The sequence below is a fragment of the Coffea arabica genome, chromosome 2c (genome assembly GCF_036785885.1).
Source record: "Coffea arabica cultivar ET-39 chromosome 2c, Coffea Arabica ET-39 HiFi, whole genome shotgun sequence".
NCBI lineage: Eukaryota > Viridiplantae > Streptophyta > Magnoliopsida > Gentianales > Rubiaceae > Coffea > Coffea arabica.
This window is the reverse complement of record NC_092312.1, coordinates 24,185,137-24,204,377: the sequence shown is the minus strand read 5'-3', so window position 1 is coordinate 24,204,377 and position 19,241 is coordinate 24,185,137.

The following is a 19,241-nucleotide window of genomic DNA, read 5'->3' as shown; positions in this document are numbered from 1 at the left end:
AAGTCATTGGAGCAAGAATTAGAGACAGAACGTCGATGTGTGATAGATGATAAGGAGAGGTCAAGCTAGAAGCATCCCATCTCAAGACACAACACTTGTTGGCTTCAGGTGTTTCAGAGGCTGGAAGCTCACAAAACTTGGCTCAAGCAATGCTCATTCCTGATCACAGGCGTTGTATTGTCTGTTGCAAAAAAGAAGTTTCTGTTCTTTTCATGCCTTGTTCCCATCAAGTTGTATGCTTCGACTGTAGTTTGATTGTGGGAGAATATTGCCCTTCTTGTCAAGTGCAAATCGTTGAAAAATATAAGATTTACGGTGGTACCTCCTAAGCTATGGTAAGACAAGTTGCCTAGTTCTATTTCTTAATTTTGATGCCTATTCTTATAATACTTTTAGCATGAGTCCACCTTCTGCAATGTAATGCAATCTTTTTTGGCTTTTTTCCCTCTTGTTTTGTGTTTGATGGAATCATTGTTAGTGCCTTGAGATGGTATAGATGTTGGTTATATATTTCTGGAATTAATTGACACGGTTTTTTGTATCTTATAATATATTCAGGCTATTGGCTTGGTTTTGCTAGTGAATATGAAGTGCATGTCATATTTTAAGTCCAAGGATATAGATATGCTTGGTGGAGAGAAGTATTTGTAATACGTTAGTGTTTACAGTTTAGTGACTTTTCTCAAATTATGTGATGTTGTGAGGAAATGTTTAAAACTCTGGATGATGTGTTAGAATTGTTTAAACTCCTGTTTTCCATATGGTACAATTTTGACAGTGTTTTAGGTCAAACGGTTGCAATTGCTATGCTATGTATTTGAACAGAAAGAATGGTAAGAGTTGTATGCAATCATACAACCCTACCGTAAGCGTAGTCTTCTACCAAGTATGTAGTCTTATACGAGACCAGACATCTGAAATACAAGGAGAGATCAAGGTCAAAGACCTTGAGCTACAGAATGATGTGGAAACAAGCCTCTTCCGAGTTAGCGTAAGGAACTTGGCTTTATTCCCTAATACCTTAATGTTGACAAAGCTTAGGCACCTGGTTAGCATAGAGTTCATGGAGACTACGTAGCTAAGAGGCTAATCTGTTGACTTCCCTTTTTCTTTTGAATTCTGTTAAAAGTTAAAGTTCTAAGGGTCTTACTATATGACCTCTCCCTCTATACCCAGTGCAGTTTCCTCTGCCAATATTTGCATAGAGCAACTAATTCTCTTATAGTGAGCTATGTTCTCTCAAGGTCATGGGATGGTATATATGTACATCTTTTCTATCATAAGAGTTCAAAAATGGAAACATCCATGTATGATTCTTGGTTGCTATTGATGCACAGTAAGCAAGATGGACAAGCATTGATAATTCCTATTTGATAGAATATTTTGGGATGAGCAGCTCACTCGCCCTGTAAAAGTCATGAAATTTGATCACTTATTGGATCCATCTTACAAGCCATTGGTGACCCTTCATTTCTCGGTATTCAACAAATTTAGCAATGCTTTTTGAATATTTGCATACCAAGTCGATCCTCAACTAATCTGTAGCAAGGTTAGTTGGAGAAGACACTGGCCTTTCTTTCTTGTCACCCATCTCACTGTGTCAAGGCAAAGTGGAGAACACAGTAGTCTTGCCTTTTGTCAATCTATGCAAACATAATTCCATTTCCCTCCCGCTTGCTTCTGCCAGCATGTCTCAGCGACCTAAAGCCTATGATTCTCACCCTCAACCGCAGTGATGAAGCCAGGACTTTTGTTCAAGGGTGTAACACTAATATTAGCTTAAATTTAAAGTATGTTTGTTTAGAAATTTTTACTATAATTAAATATTTACTATAAGTACACCAATCAATTTACTTAATATTACAAATTTTTTTAAAAAAAGGTATTTGCTATTTGTGATTAACCATTAGTAAAAGTTATCATGTTATGTTATTTTATAATTGCATAGAACTTTAAAATGTGCAAAATACTGCAAAATGTAAAAGTCTATTATATAAACTAGGCTAGTAACTTTTACAGAATTGGAATGTCAATAAAATATTTATTTCGCTTGTAATTCGTATTATTGAACATAAAAAAGTTCAATGTTTCGTAAAACAAAACATTAGAAAGAAAAATTGAGGGGCTGCAATTGGACCCCAGAGATGAACATGGCTCCGCCACTACTCAACCGTCCCTGGATCATCCTATGTTAGACACTTCTTCAGGAATTCTAAAGTGAATGTATTAATACATGCAACAAAAAAAAATGTCAGCAGCACATAACACCTTGTAGCAATTATCTTTTGAGAAGGTTAGTTGATCATCCAGTTATAATTATTCTTTTTTCAGTTATGTTAAAAAATGAAGAAATTGCTATTAAAATTTCTTTTATATCATTTCAATCTTCAATTGCCTAAAACATGGATACAATATACTTTTTTTTTGTTTTTAAGAAAACATGATTTGAGTGCCACGAAAACACTATGCATGTTGACTTTTAAGAAAAAGAAACATAAAAAATGTAAGCAATACCTAGGTAGCCTCAAGAAATCCTCATTTAATAATTTTTTTTACGTATATATTTTCTTGTGAGAGTTTTTTTTAATTATTATTTGTAGTATTTGACATAAAAATCAATTACAGTTGTAATCTTTTTTTTTTGTTTTTCCAAGTTTATATTTGTTATATATTGGTCTTACATTGCAGTGCATTCAATATTTGTGTTCCATGAAATTTTTGATGGAACAAAAGTCGAGACTATTGGCCCAAAACAGCCTATCCTAGCAAATTAGCTAGTATCTTTTCATGGCCGAAAAGCTGAAGAATAACTATTGTGATTTCAGCTATGGTTGCAGAGTTTAGTTTATACTAATGGTTGTTGAGGCTTTGAGCTAATAACAAACAATAATGATCAATTTTGAGAAAACCAATGGATGATGCTTTTTTGGTTAATATTGAAAAATGCTATTAGGTTCATATTTGTAACACATGAGCATTGACGTATAAAGATTGTTTGGTAATACAAAAAGTTTAGTATTTAATACATTAGTTCACTTACTTTTGTAAGATCATTCAAATAATGACATATTAACAATGAGTAATAATGCATTATTTTCTTTGTATATCTGTCTTTCCAATCTTAGTTTCATACAAACTAGCCATGGCAAGTTTTCTTAAGTATCAAGGGGCATTGACAAATTTCATAAGCAAAATTGGATCGCCAAAGTTTGTACTGCTAGGTGGAATCATGTGTGCACTGACTGAATAAATGTCAACTTAATCCTTCAAGGAAACTAATCTAAAACTTCCAATAATCAAACTATCTTCAGTCCAATTGATCAAGAAATAATTATATCAAGAAAAAATACTCTCAAAATCAACACGGAGAAGCAATGGATGATTCTTAACATGCCACAGAAATTTTTCATTTTTCACCATTTGGAGAACAAGAAGAATAGACCTTAGATGTGATGGGGTTTAGAAAGAATCTACTGGCACTTGCTAGGATCTTAACTTCATTCTTGAGATATTTGTTGTATATAAATTTACTGTGGTACCAAATCAAAAGTTCAAAACTCATGCATTTACATCGAGAAATGGTTATTTGGCAATGGAATATTAGACATAACTCTGAAAGAGAGAGAGATAGAAAGAGAAAGTGTGTGTGTGTGTGTGTTTCACTGCCAATGAGTTGAAGTCTGGGATATGCATTGTGCATATAAGACAGATATGCATCACCGCTTGCACTTATTATTTTTGCATTAGATATCTGATCCAAGTTTGTAGAATTTTTTTAATAAAACTTTGTATTATCTTATTTTAACTGTATTTCTATTGAAATTTGATATTATTGGTTGCATACTAATCTTATCTTTGAACATTTGGCATGATTCTTGTTTCCATGAAAATGTACTGTAAATTTATTGGATTTTTATTGTTCTAACAAAAATAATAAAAGTCTAATGTGCATGTACCTAGGACTCGTCTGCGAAGCAGGGTTGTTTTTGGAGTACTAGACAGGTGATGTCATCACAACTTTATGTACAATTGGACATCCATGCAACCGTAGAAACAAGAGTATTTGTCTTTTTCCTCTAGAAGCTAATCATCAACTTTATGTACAATTGGACATATCTGTTTTAGGTTTATTTCATGCTACTTTGAAGCTATAATGTAATATCTCAGCTTCAGAGAGTGTAAGAAGCTAAACCCTTTTCCTGACGCCATCTTTCGAATCCTGCATAGAGGTTAAATTTTTGTATAGTCTAATTCTATGTATCCGGTGTGGTTCATTAGTCTCTCTTGGCAATTTTGAGTTTGACCTAGTTACTAGTCATGAGATTTTGCAAGGAATATTGTTAATTTATTAAAACAGGCCAAGTGAGATCTCTCTAAGACTAGATGCCTTCATGTAAGCCACTTCTTTGGTAATTTTGTATGGCAGCTAAAAATAAAAAAAAAATTGTATGGCACCTTCTTTAACAATAACTTTGATGTTAGAGTGGCTTTTCCCCAATGTCAGGAGGTAGTAAAAAAAAGGTTCTACTTTAGATGTTTGGATGAGGATTGAATTGTTGACATGTTTAATTAATAACAAATGATAAAGCAACTATTTTAACAAATTTTAATTAGACATATTTGTTTCCAATATCTTATTGTGAGTATTATAGCTGAAATGATCAAAATATATAAACATGATATGTGTGACACCCTAACCCCATATGGTTTTATATTTTACGATATAACCTCCTTATACTTTTCAAAATACACACATAACCCTCCTACGGTAAATAAATAATTTTCAACTTTATATAGAGATATTTTTGACATTTCAGTTGACTTCGCTATGAATTGCAAATTTCGTCACTTTGATACTTTAATTCAAACTATGAGGGGATTATGTATTATTTTTGAACTATATGGGGGTTATATGAAAAAGTACTAAACTACGGGGTAAAGTGTAATTTACCATATTTTATAAAATGGGAGAATTGTAGTTTTGGTTCTCAATTTATCATCTGTGGCGCATTTGATCCTTCATCTATTTCTGAAAGTAAATGTGGTTCTCAATCTATTCAATTGTGTTCAAAAGTGGACTATTGACAGATTTTGTCAAATTTCTAACGGAAGTCACGTGCCATGACTCGCATGCTTTTCGTTTTGGACCTCTCATAATCAACTTCTTGTCTATTCTTGACTATTTTTTCAGAAGAGCAACCATAGTAGCAAAAAAAGGACAGCAACTCCACCTGCAGGGGCTGAACTTCGGTGATAACTGTTTGACGCCCATCGCCTCTACAACTGGCCCCTCTGCTACCACTAACTCAATTTGAGATATTTGTAGTGGGTTTCTCTAATTTAGGACAGTCACATACACTTGGTATAATTTGAGTTATATTCAATTTCTTTCTTTCCTATTTTCTCTTTTGGTGGATTATGGTGTTTCCAATTTGAGGAGAAATAGTGAACTAGGTGATTTTTTGTAGAAAGAGTGGCAGCTGCAACAGCTTAGAGGTGCAGCTGGTGGTGGCGGCGATGGTGCTACCTCTACATATATAACCGAGGTGATGACAGTTTAAGGAAATTCATCAATCAAATGGCCCAAAGATGCCCTCTTTACTAACACTAGCTCAAATGTTGTCTGAATTGGATGTTGTTGCTGACTGTGAACTCCAACCTATTCCACACTGCCATTAACTCTTGAGTTGAGTGTTGGCACCACTGTCATAGTGGCCATTGAAACATGCAAAATGGAGGAGTGGGAGTATTTTCTACCCGAGTCCATGACAATATCCTCAAGCCAAGAGCAATCTATTCTATGCCAGATCATGGGGGATATGGATGACTCTTATATGGCTAATTTAAGCAAGGTTCTCCAACTGGTGGTAGTGGTGGGTCAGTGCCGCCGACTACGAGTTCAAAGATTCATGAATTAAGAACCAAAGTCCCGTAACTCCAAAACCCTTCATCAACCTTGATTTCAAATTTCCTACAATGCTTAGCCATCTAACGGCCTTCGTCAAGCTTTAGACCAGTTTTGCCATTTTGATTTGATGTAGTTCTAGGTTTCTTCTAGGCATATAGTATATTCTATTTTTGGTAAAAAATATAATGTCATCTAGTTTCTAATTTTTTGATTTTTGAGTAAGCATTTCTTTCATTTCAAAAAATGTTTCTCAAAAAATTTGTTTTTCTTTTTTTGTTCAAAGAAGATTTAGACGAATTTTGTGATTTTTTTCAAACGTGTAATTCTCATTTTGGTTCCCTTTTTTAATTTTAATGTATTTCTTTTATTGGACAAAACATATGTGTATTTTTTCTTTTGTGTATAGAATTTTGTTGTGATTGTTTTTTTCTAACTTGTAGTATTTATTGTTTTATTTTTTTGTACAATTTTCTTTTACTATTTTCTACCTTTTCTTTCTAAGGTGGTTTTTGATACACATTTATTCCTTCAAAGATCCGATTGTCATTTGGCCAAATCTGAAGATTGAATTAGTAAATTGGTTAGACCTCAAGAGAGGTAAAAGTAATTAACCCAAAATGAAAACCTTTTAAGTCAAAGCACGTGACTGCACGTGCCATCATTTTTCTTGAAAATTGGACAAAATCCGTCAACTGCACACTCTCAAGCAAACTTAGAAAGATTGGGGACTACATTTACTTTTAGAAATAGATTGTAGACCAAATATGCACACGGATGATTAGATTGGGGACCAAAATAATTGACAAGCGCGGAGTATACATATATAATTAGTTCATCCACAATTAAGTTTTACATTTATAAAATTCTAAATACTCCACACGCGATTTGTTACAAATATACGAATTGTTTATTCAGTATAGGGGTATTAGGTGTCGATCCCACAAGGAAGATTGTCAACTATCAATAATTTTCGGACTCCTTTATTATTTAGACTATCACAAACGTAAAAGATTAAATCTACACTATAAACATGAGATAAAAGTGATAAAAATAACACTAGAAAATTCATAAAAGTATGAAATTCCTTACTACTCTTGTAAATAAATTTATTAGTTAAATGAATGCTATTATCTTAGTTAGTTAAGGCATAATTTCCTAATGTATGTGAAACCTACGCTCATAGTGAATCAACTATACTTATAATTAAATCATACCTACTCTCGTGGTTATGAAATTAACTACAAACTCATTCCTTCTATTAAATTACATGAAACAAGTCACTAAATCCACAAAGGTGCTCCTCTACTCTCGTAAGTGAACTCCGTAGATTTATCACTTCCTTTAACTAGTGTTAAATCTTAATTTTCATTGTAAATTTAACACCTTAAAATTATCATAATTAATAGTCAGTTAATCATGATTAAAAAAGTGAAAATGATAAATAACTTGTTCAAAATAATATCATCAAATAACCAAGCAAACTTCATTAACAAGATATGGTAAGTTCATCCATAACTTTAGGCATAAACTTTAACTAAACATGATAAAAATACAAATCCAAACTTGTATTATAACTAAACATGAAATCAAATACAAGAGAGAAAGTAATAGAAGAGATATCACTCTTATCACATGAAATCAACCTTTCCATCTTTGCTGCTTGATTTTTCATCCAAATCTAACTACAAATACAAGGAGAATAAACTACACTACCTATACTATACTACTCTAGCTAATGAATTAAGGGAATTCTAGTGAAGACTACATTTTTTATGAGTTTCTGTTGTCTTCCAAAGTTATGAAAGTAATCTCCAAAGGCTGCTATTTATAGAGAATTCAAACTCAAGGTGAGTTGTTTCTTAATTGGCAAAGTTGGCTTTTGAACTCACCAAGAGTTGTTCTCTAAGTTTTCACACTCTTCTTGATCAGATACAGCCGAAATTGCTTGCTAGAATTGAGATGAAAAGTTGTGTGAACAAAGAACAAGTTGCAGCTGAAAATAATGAACACACGATCTCAAAAATGCAACCTTAGGTCGCATATTGCACCTCACGTTTTCTCCTTTGCAGGTTTGTACTTTTTGGACAGAATTCATCCTTACTTTGTTTTTGTCCAACTTCAACTGAAAGTTTCTTGATATTAGAGGCTGAAGTAGTTCTTTTACACAACATGAAAATTGTAACTCGTTGAGTTACTTTCCAATCCATAAAAAATCATTCAATTTGAAGCTCTGTGGACCAAGAGACCAAAATACCCTTGACTAGTCAGAACTCTATTTTAGCTTTCAACAATGAAATTGCACTTCTGTATTTTGACTTTTTGACTAGGAAAACGACTAAAATGGATTATGATGTTTTCACACCAATTGTAGATCTATATCTTAGCTTCAAAATGATATAAGAATCACATCAATCCAATTCTTGTAACTCAAGATATAGCCAAAATACCATAAGATATTAAAGTTGAAAAACTTCCTTTAATTGTATTTCATCTCTTGCACTTCATATTCTCTTTTTATCACTTCAAACCATTATAAATCATCCAATTATCTTGTCAATTCATGTCATTTAACGATTGAATCTTTAAACTTACAAAAATATGAAATTTTCACCATTAAAATTCATAGGTATATAATTTTTACACTTTAAACCACAAAATGCATATTTTCATTTGAAACTTAGTTAATTAGCTAAAATCATGACTAAAAAGCACCAAAACTATATAATAAAATACACTTAAAACACATAAAATATGCACTTATCAAATTCTCCACACTTGAACCATTGCTTGTCCTTAAACAATTAAGAATTACAAACCAATAATGATCCAAAATTTTAAAAATAAACACGTGTGCACCATTCAACTTCGTTTCCTCACAACAAAGTAAATAACTATTATGCAATCACTCAACTAAGTTCAAGTACTCATAATATCAAGTAAATAAGAGTCAATTATACCATAATTTTAACTAGTTCAACTCAATTTCTCATTTTTACCTAATTTCACAAGCAAGTAATCCCTATGGTCAATAGTAATACTTTCTAAACCCATGATCATCTTTTTATTCAATTTAAAGAGGAATTTATTCATATAACATAATTAAATATATACTTAAATTATGAAAGTACCTTTTTACATGAAAATCTACATTTTTAGATGAAAATTTTCAATTACTCAACACTTAACATACTCTTAATTCAAGTATCGTTTTACGCGAATGTCGACATTTGAAGATGAAAACTCCCGGTTACTAAGTACAAGAACCATTGGAGTAGAACAAATTTTATTCTTTTTATTCTTTTTTTCTACTTCTTTGTTTTTTTTTTCTCTTTTTTTCTGAAATAAAAAATAATAACATTCCTTCAAAAGAATAATCATAAGAAGAGTATTACACTTACTAACCATATTAATCACTTAACTATGTAAAATCAGATAAAAAGAAAAAATTTCATCAAAATTGCAAAATTTATACATAATTTTCTCTATTTTACACGATATACTTTCCTATAAATGTACAAATTATAATCACATAATAGTTATTTTCAAATTAAATGAGAAAAGAAGTTTTCGAACCACATATATTTATCTCAAAGGAGAAGGAATTTGAATTACTAATGGTTTGGAACTTGTTACCCTTGGATAAAATTGAAAAAATTGAAACTTTGTGGGAAAAATTTGTAATTTTGGACAAAATTTTGAAAAACTTTTGGTAGAGTTTCCTCTTATAAATGGACAAAACTCCTGCCAACAAACCCAATTTTTGAACAAATTAAAGTATAAATCCAATAGTTGCAACCAACAAGTCAATCACATACAATGTATATAATCTCAATTCTCTCCCCCTCACACTTAAAATACACATTATCATCAATGTGTAAAAAGGAAACCAAAATAAAGAAAATAATACTTCCTTATGTTGCGATTGACGCATCATGAAGTGTCACAATCAGTTGTCCGCTTATCTCCAAAATTTCATGAGTTCCATTGTAACCATTAGTAATTAAACTTAAGAAGCGAAAATGAGAAACAAAGATAATAACAAAGATGTTAATAAATATAAAACGGCGATCTGTACCTATAGAAAATGTACAACAAGCTACTCAAGATACAAGAAAATACATGAGAAAAAAAAGAAAAAAAGAATGAACAAGGAACTTGCATTTTTCTTTAAAAATAATCCTAAAAATGCAACAGCAGAAAACAACAACTTGAGGTCACGTTTTCAGTTGAGAAATTGCAAGGTCAAATATGCGGCTCATGAAAACACTACTTGGGGTCGAATTTTTGTAATTGTGTTTTCTGTTGAAAATTTACAGAATGCAAAATGCAACTGGGAAAACACGACATGAAGTTGCATTTTGATACCTTCATTTTCTTAATTCTGTAATTTTTCTGCAAAAATTTCTAACTTTCCAAAAATTATGCCTTTATCCCAATTACTCAAAATGCATTCTAGACATTTTTTTGCCAAAATATTCAATACACGCACATGTAAAATGATCAAAACATGCATTTTAATCCTCTTTAACAAATTAAAAACAACTTTTACTCAAATCAAGGGATGGAGTTCCTTGATCAAATTTCATATTTTCCACCTCATTTGGTCACTTTTGCTTCTATTTCAAATACCTATAAAAGAAAAAGAATAAAATAATTTAAACATAAAATCACACCAAAATAACATAAACTTAAACAAACATTGTGTTGCCTCCCAACAAGTACTTCTTTATAGTCATTAGCTTGACTATTTCACCTCATTTTTTAAAAAGGTTTTGTTAAAAAATAATCCACTATTTTAGGACGTGGTGAATCATTAAAAGATGACTTAATAACAAAAGTCACGTATTCTAATGATGTGAGAGGTGGAAGCGGCTTACCTGTTTCAAGTGATTCATAGATATTATCTTGAATATATATCACTTGAATACTAATCAAAGGAGATGCCATGAGGGTTTCTTAGGCAACAATACATTTAGAACATATACTTTTAACATACTCTTCAAGAGGGGTTATCAATGATTTGTTAAGACTCACCTCTTGAGATTCAAGGTTAGATCCAAAGGTATTATCATGTGAAATGAACATTTCTTCATTGAAACTCAAATTAGATTCATCATTTTGATCAAAATATAATTCATTGTCACATACAACATTCCCACCATTCATAATAGGGTCAACTTGTATATTATTAGAAAATATAACTTCATACAACTCATGCAATTGGCCTTGTATTCTACCAAATTGAGAAGTTAATTCATTTAATTTTTCTTCAACCCTATCAAAACGGTCGGAAGTTGCATTAATTAGTCTTTCTATAATTAAATCAAATTCATTAGAAGAATTTTCTATAACTAACTTCCAAGATGGTTTAGAATCATTAGCTAATGGTTTACTTTCTAGTTGCCAAGGTAAAGATGCATTAACTAACTTTTCTATTGCTAATTCTCAAGACGGTTTTGATTCATATTAGACACATTCGGGTTGAAAATCATAAAAACATGAAAAATCACTATAAGTGCATTGATTATTCCAATCATAAGTAGAAGAATTATCCCAATTGACACCATATTAATCAAAACAAGGATTGTAATGCCCCAATTCATTATAATTATTCACATTTTGTGCTTGCCTACACGTATGAGTAGCATGATAACCGCCACATAAGTCATAAATTACATGATAAGAATTGAAAGTATTGACATTCCTCTTTTGTTCAATCTCATGCATAATGGTATTCAATTGGACTTTTAATATTATAACATCAAATTTAACCTTTAAGTACTTTAAACCATTTTCAAAAGACATACCTTCGATAATTTGTTGATTACCTCTATCCAAGAAATTTTACACATGATAACCATTCATTGTCGATCTTTCATTTCTCAACCATTGTCCATCCATGTATTCTACTCTTCTTGAACCCCAAAACATGTTTTCAAAATAACTCAAAAACAAGTTTAGTCAAAGATAATAGATAACTCGACACATATAAAAACTCGACACTAAACACAAAATAAAAGACTCGACAAGACACTAAACATAACAATTAAGACACTGGACATAACAGATACAAGAAAAACAAGTAAAAATATCTAAATTAATAAATTTGTTCTTAACTCCGATATTGAGCAAATCTTTGCCAGCAACGGCAGCAAAAACTTGACGAGCATAAGGTATACATATGCAATTAACTCATCCACAATCAAATTTTATATTTATAAAATTATAAATACTCCACATACGATTTTTTGCAAGTATACGAATCGTTTATTGAATATAGAGATATTAGGTGTCGATCTCACAGAGAAGATTATCAACTACCAATGATTTTTAAACTCCTTTATTATTTAGACTATCAGAAATGCAAAAGATTAAATCTACACTATAAACATGAGATAAAAATGATAAAAATAACATTAGAAAACTCATAGAAATATGGAATTCCTCGCTACTCTTGTAAATGAAATTACGAGTTAAGTAAATGCTATTATCTTGGCTAATTATGGCGTAATTTCCTAATGTATGTGAATTTACTCTTGTAGTGAATCAACTATACTTGTAACTAAGTCATACCTACTCTCGTGGTTATGAAATTAACTACATTCTCATTCCTTCTATGAAATTACATGAAACAAGTCACTAAAGCCACAAAGGTACTCCTCTACTCTCGTGAGTGAATTCTCTAGATTTATCACTTCCTTGAACTAGTGTTAAATCTCAATTCTCGTTGCAAATTTAACACTTTAAGATTATCATAATTAATAGCCGGTTAATCATGATTAGAAAAGCAAAAGTGATAAATAACTTGTTTAAAATAATATCATCAAATAACCAAGCAAAATTCACCAATAAGATATAGTAAGTTCATCCATAACTCTAAATATAAACTTTAACTAAACATGATAAAAACACAAATCCAAACTTGTATTATAGCTAAACATGAAATTAAATACAAGAGAGAAAGCAGTAGAAGAGATATCACCTTTGTCATATAAGATCAACCTCTTCATTTTTGCTCCTTGATTCTTTATCCAAATCTAACTACAAATATAAGGAGGATAAACTACACTGCCTATACTAGACTACTCTAATTAATGAACTAAGAAAATTCTAATGAAAACTACATTTTTGTTGAGTTTCTCTAACTTTCCAAAGTTATGAAAGTAGTTTCCAAAGGCTGCTATTTATAGAGGATTCAAACTCAAGGTGAGTTGTTTCTTGGTTGATAAAGTTGACTTTTGAACTCACCAAGAGTTGTTCTCCAAGTTTTCAAACTCTTCTTGATTATATACAGTCGAAATTGCTTACTAGAATTAATTTGGAAAGTTGTGTGAACAAAGAACAAGTTGCAGAGCAATTTGTAGCTGAAAATAATGAATATGCGACCTCAAAAATGAGACCTTCGGTCGCGTATTGTACCCCATATTTTCTCCTTTGCAGGTTTGCACTTTTTGGGCAGAATTCATTGTTGCTCTATTTTCGATCCAATTTCAACTGAAATTTTCTCGATGTTAGAGGCTGAATAGCTCTTTTATACAACATAAAAGTTGTAGCCCTTTAACTTATCTTTCAAATGCATCAAGAATCATTCAATTCGAAGATTTGTGGATTGATAAATGACTAAAATACTTTTGACTGTCTTAACTCTGTTTCAACTTTCGACAATAAAATTGCACTTTTGTATTTAGACTTTTTGCCTAGTAAAATGACTAAATTGGACTTGGATCTCTTCATACCAATTGTAGATCTATCTCTTACTTTAAAATAGTATATGAATCATTTCAATCTAATGCTTGTAATTTAAGATATAGTCAAAATACCACAAGGTATCAAAGTTGGAAAACTTTCTTTAATTGCATTTCATCTCTTGTACTTCATATTCTCTTTTATCACTTCAAAACCATCATCAATCATCCAATTATCTTTCGAATTCATGCCGTTTAATGATTGAATCCTTAAACCTACAAAAACATGAAGTTTTCACCATTAAAATCCATAGAAATGCAATTTTTACACTTTAAATCACAAAATATATATTTTCACTAGAAACTTAGTTAATTAGCTAAAAATATGAAACACACCAAAACTAAATAATAAAAAATATTTAAAACACATAAAATATACACTTATCAACAATAATTCTCTCTTATAAAATTGTATAGGACTTTAAAACATGCAAAAGACTTCAAAATGTAAAAATCTAGTATATAAACTGGGCTAGTCATTTGTACAGAACTGGATTGTCAAAGGAATGTTTATTTCGCTTGTAATTCTTATTATTTAACATCTAAAAAAGTTCAATGTTACATAAAACAAAACATTAGAAAGAAAAAAAAATAGCATTGTGTAATATATTGTTTCAATGTTCCATTAGAACTGGTTAGAGAAATTGCAAAAGGTTTTAACACTTTCGAGAGGCAATTGTTGGATTTAAAGGAATATTATCAAAATTTAGGGGGGACAAGAGAGGATCAATATTAAAAAAATCCAATGTGTGGACTGACTGAATAAATGCTAACTTAATCCTTCAAGGAAACTTCTCTAAAACTTCCAAGATTTATACTATCTTCTATCTAATTGATCAAGAAATATTTATATCAAGAGAATTTTTTGAAAATCAACATAGAGAAGCAATGGAAGATCGATGCTTAACATACCACGGAAAATTTTCATTTGTCTCCATTTGGAGAACAAGAAGAATAGACCTTAGATGTGATAGGGTTTAGAACAGGAAGAATCTACTAGCAGTTGCTAGGATCTTAACTTCATTCTTGAGTCATTTGTTGTATATAAATCTACTGCGGTATCAAATCAAAAGTTAAAAACTCATGCATTTACATCGAGAAATGGTTATTTGGCAATGGAATGTTAGACATAACTCTGAAAGAGAGAGAGAAAAAGTGTGTGTGCATGTGTGTGTGTTTCACTACCAATGAGCTGAAGTTTGGGATATACATTGTGCATATAAGATAGATATGCATCACCTCTTGCACTTGTTATTTTTGCATTAGCTATCAAATCCAAGTTTTTAAAATATTTTTAAAAAAATTTTGCATTCTCTTATTTAAATTTTATTCTGTTGAAGTTTGATATTATTGGTTGCATACTAATCTTATCTTTGAACATTTGACATGATTCTTGTTTCCACGAAAATGTGCTGTAAATTTACTGGATTTTTGTTGTTCTAAAAAATAATAAAAAAAGTCTAACGTGCATATGCCTAGGCCCCGCCAAAGAAGCAAGGTTGTTTTTCGAGTACTAGACAAGTGATGCCATCACAACTTTATGTACAATTGGACATCCATGCAGCCGCAGGAACGATAGTATTTGTCTTCTTCCTCTAGAAGCTGATAATCAGCAAAATTGAGCCTATCTGCTTCAGGTTTATTTCATGGTGCTTTGAAGTTATCAAACAATATCTCGGGTTCAGAGTGGACCTAGTTACTAATTGTGAAATTTTGCAAGAAATATTGTTAATTTATTAAAACATGCCAATTAAGATCTCTTCTAAGACTAGATGCCTTCATGTAAGCTACTTCTTTGATAATTTTGTATAGCAGCTAAAAAGAAAAAAAAAATTGTATGGCATCTTCTTTGACAATAACTTTGATATTACATTGGCTCTTCCCTAATTGCATGAGGTAGTGGAAAAAAGGTTCTACTTTAGTTGTTTGGATGAGGATTGAATTGTTGACTAGTTTAACTAATAATAAATGATAAAGCAACTATTTTAACAAATTTTAATTAGGCATGTTTGTTTCCAATATCTTGTTATGTGTATTATTGTTTTATTATACGATTTAGCAAATTATTTATATTTTGATAGCAAAACTTAGTGAAAAATGATTAAATAATGTAAAACTTATGCAATCTGAAGAAAAAACCAAATGCAGAAGAAATAAATGGGAGTACCTATTTATGTTTATCATTTTCTCATATTGTCAAAATTTATCCTATTCTCAAAGGTGTTGACTAAAAATAAATAATAAATTGATAAATCAATAGATTATCAGTCATTTATTTTTGGAAATATATTTCATAGTTGGGAAAAGGGTATAAAAATTGAAGTCCAATTAGTAGTTCATCATTATCTTCAATACTAAGATTTTTGAATCACATTTATATATAAAAATTCTTTTTCTTCTATGACCTAATACTAATTCTCATCCTCCATCACTTCTTTTGATGCCCAACTTTTACTGAATTTCTTGCTAATCAACCTATTCGCTCACTTTCTCGCTCAACCCCTTTCGCTCAAAGAGAGGCAGCATAGTTATCAATGAAATTGTTCTTGAATGATACTCCCTCTGTCCCGAAAACTTTGTCATGCTTTGGGAACTGAACGTTTTATGCACAGTATTAAGTTTCAGATTTGTTTTCCGATTTTGCCACTAGAATGTGTGGTCATTAGTGGTCAAGAAGACAAAAATGACATGTGGGGCCAAAGCTACTTACAAGAAATGCAATCCGCCAACAGAGAGTGATTCTCACGCATCACTTTAAACCTTGTGTGTATCTCACGGCTGTCTTGCAACTTGAGTTGAGAGCAAATGAAAATCAAGGGGCCCCACTAATAAAAGTAAAGAATGAGGGAATCTTGAAGGGTAAAAATTGAAACAAGAGAATTTTTGTTTTCCATTTTGAGTATGTGACAAATATTTTGGGACAGACCAAAATGGAAAGTATAACAGTTTCAATGGGACAGAGGGAGTATAATATACTTTAGGGCTTATTTTGGTTTATTATTTAACTAGCTTATAGATTTTGATTTTGATGTACCAGTTTTTTTATGCTTTTTATTATGTTTACACTTTCATTTTATATATTTTAATAACCTAAATAGAAAAATCCCTCAAATCAATAAATATAGTTTTAGTTGGTTTTGATTAATCTTTATAATTAGTTCCCATAATTAGCTTTGCAAAATCTAAGTCAAATGAGAATATCTTGTAATTAATTACAAACTAAATTGTGAATTTTCGTAACTACAATTTTGTGTTCTATTATCGTTCACACTTATCCATCAAGATTAAGCATCCTATATTGTTAAACTTTGTATTGCAGGTCAAATAATGACGTGCATTAGTTGGATGCTCATATCTAACAATTGTCCTACCCTCTTTCACACCTATTCAATTTTACTCACCAGTTTCTCTTTCGCTCACTTTTCTTAATATCCAAAAAAATATTTCAATCCTACACATCACTCTCCCTTTCACTCACACTTTTCGATTTCAAAAAGACATTTCAATTCTATTCATTACTTTATATTTCACTCACTCTTCTTGATATCCAAAAAGGCATTTCAAACCTACTCATCACTCTCTCTTTCACTCAATCTTCTCAATTTTCAAAAGGGCACTACTTCTACTTTGTTAACTCAAATTGACTTGAGTCTCTCTCTCTCTCTCTCTCTCTCTCTCTACACATAAATTTTATATAAATATCTTCATCTTTCTTTTGCGATAACCGACAACTGTTCAGTTCTCTCCACATTTTAATGTGAATCATGCGGTGATCATCTTTTCAACATTTCACTGAATTTCAATGTCATTTTTGTATATTGCATTTAGACTCATTTACTAGTTAGATTCTTTCTTGTTTTTATTTTTATTTTTTGGCAATTCTAAATCAAAAGCAACCCAAGGAAAGAAAAATAAGGAAATGAACCAAAATCAAAAGCAAATTAGTTTTTGATTCTTTTTCCTTAAAGAGGGTTTTCGAACTTGTGTTATTATTACTATTTTGAATATTTTTGTTCCTTTGAAGAGCTATATTGACATACATTGATTCTCTACATGTGGGCTTAATAAGTGGACTTACTCAAAATTAGAAAACAAAATATGGTGAAGAATACTAAGGAAATCGTTCTTTTCATTTTCTTGTATTGTCTTCCGCACATAAGATAATCGTTCTTGATTTCTAATATGCGGTAACATTATTGTCATGTTAATTTCCATGCATAATTCTTTCTCTTTTTGCTATTTCCCGATTTTTCAATGACATCTTATATATTATTGCAACTAATGAATGTAGTGGCCCTTTCATTTTTCTTCTTGCAGCTTAATCTGCATTGATGGCTAGCACTAGGAAAGGAAAGCACAAGAAGAAAAAGTAGAAATCTAATCCTTATAAATCCAAAGAAAACAGCAAGCAAACCGATATCTCAGGTATCAAATTTGGATTGGGACATGAGAAAGAAGGGGACAACTGTGATTCTAAGCACTCTAAAGACAAGCTAGTAGAAAAATTCTTTACATGACTAAGAAATTATTCTGAAGAGCAAATAAATGAAATTATTTTCAGCATGGAAGAACTCATACGAAGTCATAAGCAACAACTGGAAGAATAAATTGGGTACTGAATAAAAGAGGGGAAGCGAAAGCGAATATGGTTAGTCATACTCATGAGTTAATTAAGCTAAGTTCGGAGAAAGAAAAGAGTGATCAACTAGCTAAGGAGAAAGAGGAACTCACAACTTCTATGCCTTAAATGATGTTAAAGAAAAAAAAAGGTGGAAGAACCGCAACTGGTCAGCTCAACAGGCTCTATGAAGAATTGGAAAAAGTTCAGGCTAAAAATCTTAGACTTCGAGTTGAGCTCACTAACATTAAATTGAATGAATCAGAATCAAAGAAGAATCTGAAACAGGCTGTGAAAAAGGAAAAGGAAAGCCTTGAAAAGATAGAAAGCTCAGAAAAACACATTTGCAAGACAAAAAGTCTGATTAATCAAGAGAAAGAAAAGATTCTTCAGCAGGAAGTGAGGTTGAAAAATGTTGTTCAAGCCCAAGGAGAGGCCAAGGTACGTGCTTGTTTACTGATGAACTTTGACTTAATTTGACTATGATTTATGTTGCATTGTACTTCCATGATACTTCCTGTTTGGTTCGAATTTGATCAATGGACGCTATCTGCATATGCATGGAATGTTTGAAATTAATGATAAAACAAATCTTTCCTTCAAGTTCTCATTCCTTAAGATGATAGAGTAGAAAGGGTTTGTTGTTCTAGCAGAGAGACATTTTTTCTCCTTTTTTTTACTTTAGTGAACTACAAAACCCTTACATGATTGCTTTACGTTTACCATGTGTCTATATTGTGTATGACAATGAATCTCCCAAAAAAAAAGAAAAAAAAAAGAAGAATGAGCTTTATTTGACTACTTTGTCATCTTAAATATAATTTTATCCCAATATTTAAGCCAAAAAACTAATGAGTTTATACTGTAGTTACAATAAAAGTAAAATCTTGCTACTTTCGAGATTAGTTGAATTATATACCATTTTTCTTAAAAGCCTGCACATACATCTATTTTTTGAATAATAATTGAT